The 7726-nt window shown below is 39.7% G+C and overlaps 1 non-coding gene across 1 annotated transcript; it reads left to right on the top strand.

Annotated features, from left to right (window-relative positions):
• The first annotated feature begins 254 nt into the window (after nucleotides 1-254).
• Nucleotides 255-328, top strand: trnar-ucu (transfer RNA arginine (anticodon UCU)). Its single transcript has one exon. It is a non-coding gene; the product is annotated as a tRNA-Arg (tRNA).
• Nucleotides 329-7726: the final 7398 nt, after the last annotated feature.

A 7726-nucleotide genomic window follows, 5' to 3' on the forward strand; every position in this document is an offset into this window, starting at 1 on the left:
CACGTTAAATTATTATCTGCAGGCTTCGCGGCTTTTATTTTTTAACGCACTAAGTCTGGATTTCCGCTTACACACAGGCTAGCTTGACGCACTCCTCCCCTCATCGCTGTACAACAGCGGCCTCTCGTGGTCAAAACAAGGCACTGCCAATATGTCGGCTCAGAGTGGTCCTGATGCTGCGGGGATGCAGAGAGCGGCGGTATGAGAGGATGTGAAGTATGTAAACCTTGGCAGAGAGGGGAAATCCTGGCGCAGTCTCTGTGGCGCAATGGAATAGCGCGCTGGACTTCTAATCCAGAGGCTCCGGGTTCGAGTCCCGGCAGAGATGAGTCACTCTGTGTGCCGCACGGCAGACCTGCGATATTTTTTTTTATCAAATTGTGCGGGTGACATTTTGATTGCAGATGATCATGCTATTAATAGTGAGCCTTAACTGGGAGCTCAGAAGGTTGATGTTCAGCTACACAGAGCACACAAACATAAATTTAACCTCTAGTACAGATTTAATGCAGGAGCTGCAAACATGAGCCTGCCTGTTCTGTTCTGATATCCCAGTCTGATTAGTTTATGCTCTCCTTACGTTACCTTATTTATGTCCTCTTTCAAGTCCTCACGCCTTTGGTACTGATTTAGTATTTATGTCTCCATTTTCAAGAAGCTTAAAACCCATAAAATAGATTTTATAGGTATATATATAGCCATAACATTTTGGATTTTAAACATTGGGATTTTCCCCCCATTATATTTCTGTGTTTAAAAGCTTTAGTAAGAGTTTGATGAAAGTCATTTTCCAGTACCTATGACCAAACATAACAATCCTAATCCAACTTTGCAATGTATTTTACTGTATATACTGCACTGTATGTATTTTAATGTCTTTATTTAAAAAAAAAAGTGAAAACATTTAGACTTTTGACTGTAGCCAGTGCAGTGTATTCATAGCACCGCAAAAGCTTTTATCAGCCAGCATGTAGATGACTTTATTATTATTAGTATTATCGTTATTATTATTGTTATCAAAATATGATTACCTCAGGTTTTATCATTACTACATTTCGCCTCTAACATCCCCCGGTGAAATGTGTGCCTGCGCGCGCATATATTTTCGGGCATCTTGCTCAGCAAGATACGGTTTTTGAGATATTAAACATTATTTTATAGGTCATTCAAAGGTCACCATCCCCCCAGACTGCTCCAAAACGGGCCAAAATGGTCTACTTTTTTAGTGCTACATTTGTGCTGATTTGTGCAGGTAAAATTAGCGTTTGTGCTGCTACAGTATCTGAGATATTAAAAGTTATATTTTTTGCTGATGACATCACCATCCCCCCAGACTGCTCCAAAACAAACCAAAATGGTCTACTTTTTTAGTGCTACGTTTGTGCTGATTTGTGCAGGTAAAATTAGCGTTTGTGCTGCTATGATTTGAGATATTCTGTTATGGTTTACTGCTGAAAAATGTCTTTTTCAAATGACCTTTCACTTTGTGTGTTCACTTGTTCAATAAAGTTCTGTTAAAAAACCCTCTTGTCGTATTTAATCAGCTAAATTTGTAATGAGTGTATTTTTTTTTTAAACTTCAATTTCTTTACTTCAATCACTTTTTGTTCATAAAACCACGATGCAAATGCTTGAGTATTTATTTTTTTTAGAGTGGATTAAAAAAACTTTATTGAAAACTACATTTGAACATTTTACACTCCCATGAACACTTTTTGAGAAACGAACAAGCTCGCAGTCTTTTGCATCAAATACACATTTTCTGGCAGAAAAAACTATTATTTGGCATTACTGTGTCTGAAGGATTCTTAGAACAGCGTTCATCTGATTTCTGAACAAGGTAAGCTTACATTTAAAATACTGAGATTTTAGTTACTGAGTTAATACATGATATAGCTAACTGTTTGGATCAAAAGGATTTTTTTTCAATGTTAAACATTTTCAAAAATGTCCAAGAAAAAAGTTTCTAAAGCACTTTAAAACATGTAGCACACTGGACTAAAGTGCTGTACAGTACATGGGTTAAATACTCAGACTCTTTAATAAACTCACAAATTCAATAGCTCCATCTTAAAAACAATAATTCCACAAAATATGAAAGTGTAGATTGGTGGAGAACTTGGGGGAGGGGTTGCTCCTGGCTGTATATATAGTTCAGAAATCACGTTTTGCTCCATCATAATCATAGTGTGGTTTTTTTTTTTTTTTTAAAGATGCCTCGAGAGCCATCTGTAGACAAGGTTTCCATTTTTGCAATTCTTTGCAATTCAAAAGAGGCCATAGTCCAAAATGGCAAAATAGCCACTCCAGCTGCATCAGTCTGGAAAGAGCTGAGTCAGCAGCTAGAAGACAAGATGTCAGCAAAGGCCCTGTACACTTTTGTGAAGCTAAATAGACACAACATCTGGTCAGCTTTGGAAATCAGTGATCAGGAAAGTAATAGTGAAGGAGAGTTAGATTCACATTGCATTTCTCCTGGACAAGAAAACTGTCAAGCTTTTGAACTAGAAGTCCCTTTTGAGGACTGGGTTAAATTTATTCCTGAAAAGGTTGAATACAATGACAAGTTTTCTCCTACCCAAAAAAGGGAATACACAATTTTGAAACCTGGCACTTGGACTCATATCATCAACGATCTTATATGGAAGAAGATCAAAAATACATGTACACTTGTGTTCCGTAGAGCAAAGGTCCATCCAATTGTCAACAATAATTATCTGGACATCAGAGGCGACTGTAAGGAGTGTCATGGCCAGTTAGAAATGTCATGTGACAGACAGCCAGCAATTAATAGTCCAATGGTGCTCCAGTGTTTCATGAGAAATACAGATTTCTCCCTGCACACTGGCCACTCCAAGCAGTTCATGTCTGGAAACCTGGGTGATTGCTAAAGAGCTGTGTGAGGGCAGAATGGAACCAGCTGTATGGAGGTCAGCGAGGGCAGCAGATCTGATGGATGTTGGAGATCCTGAGCCAAGCCACCTTCCAAATTTAGCCACTCTGCGAAAAGCCAAACAAGAGAGAAAAGACTTGGAATTAGGAGATAAGGACCCCATTGCATCTCTGCAATTGTTAAAATATAGTGTTCCTCACAGTGGTAGCATCCGAGATATTGGACTGGACAGGTTTTTCTGTCACTACTGGAGTAAAACACAGATGAATGTTTATAAGACATTGTCAAAAAAATCTCCCCCAACTGTGTGTTTTGATGCAACCGGTTCAGTTGTGAAAAAACTGCTGAGACCAAATGGCAAATCTGGCCATATATTCCTTTATCAAGGTATTCTGAAAGAAAACAATTGCCGCAGTGTCCCAGTGGTGCAAATGCTGTCAGAGAAACATGATGTTAATGCCATCGCAAACTGGTTGACAGAATGGATTCGTGCAGGTGCACCTGTGCCAAAGGAAGCTGTGAGTGACTTTTCTCTGGCAATTCTGGGAGCTCTGGTCAAGGCTTTCACTCCTCATCCTGATCTGAAGTCATACCTTAATGAATGCTTTCATGTCCTTCTTGGAACCCAGTCTGCCAAACTCCCCTCTTGTTATATCAGGGTTGATGTTGCGCACTGCATCAAGATGATATGCCAGTGGAACTGCCTGAAGAAGAAAACACATCGTGTTAAAGATTTCTTTTTCAGGTCATTAGCAAAACTTCTTCAGTCTCAATGTTTGGACCATGCAAAACAGCTCCTACATGCTATCACTGTTGTGGCCCTCAGTGAGGCAGAAGGTGATGACAGTTCTGGAGCCCCTCTTCCTTCAGAAAGGTGCAAGAAATACTTGAAAGCCCAAATTGCTCAAGACTCCATCATCATTCCAGATGAACAGACGGAGGAAAGTGAGAGAGTGGATTCAGTGGATGAGATCCAGACTGACCTACGACAGTGGGTAACAGAAAAATGTGAGGAGAGCAGGTCACTTGCTGCAGCAAACGGGGATAGAGATAATATTCACTTTCTCCCTGAGATCATTCCTCATATAATAAGACTGGCAAGTTACTTGCCACTCTGGACAGGAATAATGGTCCCTCTCTTCCAAAGCACCAGCATCACAGCAAGTTCAGCCACTGTTGAAGCTGAGTTCAAAAACATAAAACATGGCCTTTTCAAACATGACAACTTGCCTCTTCGAGTCAATCGCTTCATTGCTCGTCATCTTTCCTTCATCGAGGGAAATATGCGGATTTGTTCTGCAAAAGAAAAGGTCAAAGATGAGGCAACAGTGGGACCACTGAAAGTCACAGATGCCAATTCTGGATCCATGACGACTCACAATGCAGAAGATAAAATAAAAATGGATGCTCACCCGTTTGTGGGATCTGATGCTGCCACAAACATTCTTCCGGCTGATGGGGATGCAGTTGAGAACTGGAGGGGCCTAGCTGTTCCACCCAAAAAAAGGAAGAGGACTTCCTACCTCTCTTCATGTACCGAATGGCTCCATGCAGATGAAACTTTTGGGGCCAAAAGAGTGAAAGTGGGATTATTAAAAAATGGAAACCTCCATCAGCCTATTAGATTAGGGGGAATCGACAATCTCTGTGCTCAATACCTGTGCATTTGATGCATTTTTTCAGTGCTTATGTTGTGCCTTCTGTGACAGCTCCACATTTCAAAATGCTGTTCTGAAAGACAGTGAAAACCCAGTCCTGCAGCTGGTGAAAGCCATTGCCACAGATGGTGTGACCCAACAAACCTACAGAAGGAGAGCAGAGCTGCTTAGTGTAATGTTTGAAGCTGTCTCGTTGAGGTCTGGTGCGATCCAAATCGATGCTCAGTGCAATATCTCTGCTGTAATTGCTAAGACAATGAGGAACATCTCAAGTGTTTATTTTACCAAACACTGCTCTTCACAGCACTGCTAGCTCAGCAAAGGGATGACAAGGGAAGTGCCATTTGTTTCTCCTGCCATCCTGGTTTCCATGGAAAGTAATTGCTTTCCATGGAAAGATGACCACTGATGGTTTGGGGCATTACACTGCATACTGCAGGAGAGCTCCATGTGTGTGGGAGTGCTATGATGACCTGGGAAATGGAGTGACAGGAGCATCTGAAAAGAAAAAAATACAACCCCATGCTGTGTTATACACAGTATAATGAGTGCTGCCTGCATTTTTCTGTTTTATTTGGTTCATTACAGTTACATGTGTTCAAATGGCTAGTGTGTGTTATCAGTAAGTTCAGTTTTGCACATAAAGTTAAAGTTCTAAATTAAAAATCTTTTAACACTCTTTTCTTTGTCAGTCTGATGCATATTTGCTTTTACACACCCAGTCACCTTCACCCGTAGCCTTGAAAGTACCCGTTCCATTTTTCTGTCAATAATTTTTCTGTATTTGTTTTGTGTTTACCTGGTGGCTTAAGTCAGGGGTCAGCATCCTTTTCATTTCAAAGGGCCCCTTTTCCCCCTGCTGCTACAAAACCTGTCTAGACCCTAAAAAAAGAAAGAGCCTATAAATATCTAGAAAATGAGTTGTTGTATCGTGTAAGCTATGGAAATGTAAATAAAAATGTTTATTTTTAGATTTGATAAGACAATGAATCATCAAAGCTTTATAACGAAAAAAAGTATTTGTTAAAATGAAGCCAGCTACGTGAGTCCTTTCCATAATAATTGAAAATGAGGAAAGATGGGCAACCAACTTGAAAATTACAGTAAACAGATTTGAAGCTTTTAAAAGCCTTGTACATTCAGTGAATAGTCAATGCAGATATTTCATTTAAAAAAAAAACTGTTAACAGAACCCTTTCTTGTTGTCTTTATAATAAAAAAATGACTTACTTGGTCTTATAAGAGCCACAGTGGAGGGGCCGGAGAGCCACATGTTGCTTTAGAGCTGCAAGTTGAAGATCCCTCGCCTAGGTGCTGTGGAATATTCAGTTTTCTACACGTAGGTAACAACCTATCAAAGCAAACACTTCATTTTTTCTGAGACAGCTACATTAATAATAATGAACATATATAATTCAAAACAAAATCATAGAGGCCAACTGGGTATGTAAAAAATAATAATAATTTAGGTATACGTGAATCACTTCACATGAAACTCAGTTTTGCCACAGATAAAATAAAAACTTTAGCCTACCTTGTGTACGTTTCTGCACTAGTAACAAAAGAAATATCGACCTTTCCGCTGAATAAATTGTGTTACTAAAGTGTAAACTAATAAAAGTTAATATGCAGCAAGCCTAGAAAAAGTGCAAAACTCCACAGCTGCTGAAAGTCACTGCCACAGACACTGGTGTTATACAGCGTAGGCCGTAATAATTAAAATCATTATATCTCAGATACTGTAGCAGCACAAACGCTAATTTTACCTGCACAAATCAGCACAAACCTAGCACTAAAAAAGTAGACCATTTTGGTTTGTTTTGGAGCAGTCTGGGGGGATGGTGACCTTTGAATGACCTATAAAATAATGTTTAATATCTCAAAAACCGTAGCAGCACAAACGCTAATTTTACCTGCTCAAATCTGCACAAACGTAGCACTAACCGCTCCGCCTATTTGCCTTTACGTTTCAAGTGGTCAAAGAACGCGCAGGGTAGGTCTGGGTCCTGAACGCAAGGGGGCGCTCCAGCATCAGCGTAATCCCCGCTACTTACAGCGAGTCGGGAGGAACCAGCTCAGTGTGGAGACCTACTGAGCTGTGACAGCTACAGTAGGCCTGTCACGGGAATCCGTCACTAAAACCACTCTCCTACATGATGTGGCAAGAATAAGGACATGGGGTGTTTAGTCATCACAGTGGCATCACTGCGCAGTCAGTATTATTCTAATGATGTCGCTGCGGATTCTGTTGCTATAATAATAATAACAACAGAAAAACTAAAAACCCTTGCTGTAACCCAATGCTTGTAGTATCTCCTCTTTTATTTTAGGTGCACTGTGCTTATATGTTGGTCATAACAACATTAGTTGTACACTACAGCCAATGTCATGACATTTGACTATAACATCAGTTTATTACTCTAAGCCGTCTGGATTTACCTTAGTGTAATAATACGTTTCTGTTCAAACAGATGACCTCACGTTGACCTTAATGTGTACATGTTGATAATTTTAGGGTTACAGCTTATTTCATTACCTAATTCCACACAGTAAGCAGGAGAAAACAAGCAGTTCCGGCTACAGCAAATGTGTCAAAATGATTATGCCTCTCTAAGCGGGTTTATTTTTTTATTTTTTTATTTTTTTAATACCCCCCCCCCTTTTTTTTTTTTTTTACGGTGTTGGCCTGTTAAAGATCCAGAGGGAGAGGGAGAAGGGGGCAGTGCTGTGGCTCTGCTGACGTGATAGAAAGAGAGAGAGGAATGTGCCGCTAATGAGAATATGACGTCAAGTCGGACAGATTACTACACAACACCGGAAGTAGCGCGCAGGGTCATACTCAGTAAACGTTTACATTTATTGTATTTCACTATCATTTTTGTTTTTACGTATCATAGAAAGTTAAGAAGAAATTAACGGCATTCGAGCCGTTAGAATATTATTTCTACTCGTCTATTATTTGAAATGAGCTCTCACATTTTGTCAGAGTTCCCTAAAAAGTAATAGTAATGCAAATAAAAATCTTAAAGTCACAGTAAACCCAACAGTATAAAGACCTTTCATACAGTGCTTCTGAGTAAATGCTTAGGAAGCAATGACATAGCTACTTAAAACCGCCTGCTTCGAATTTTATTTTGTTTTGACGCTCTAACCGGAAGTAAGGTTTGTCATTGCC

This window comes from Mchenga conophoros, linkage group LG3, assembly GCF_057382185.1.
Source record: "Mchenga conophoros isolate Kocher_MC1m ecotype Shallow Benthic linkage group LG3, M_conophoros_male_GT1.1, whole genome shotgun sequence".
NCBI classification, from domain to species: Eukaryota; Metazoa; Chordata; class Actinopteri; order Cichliformes; family Cichlidae; genus Mchenga; species Mchenga conophoros.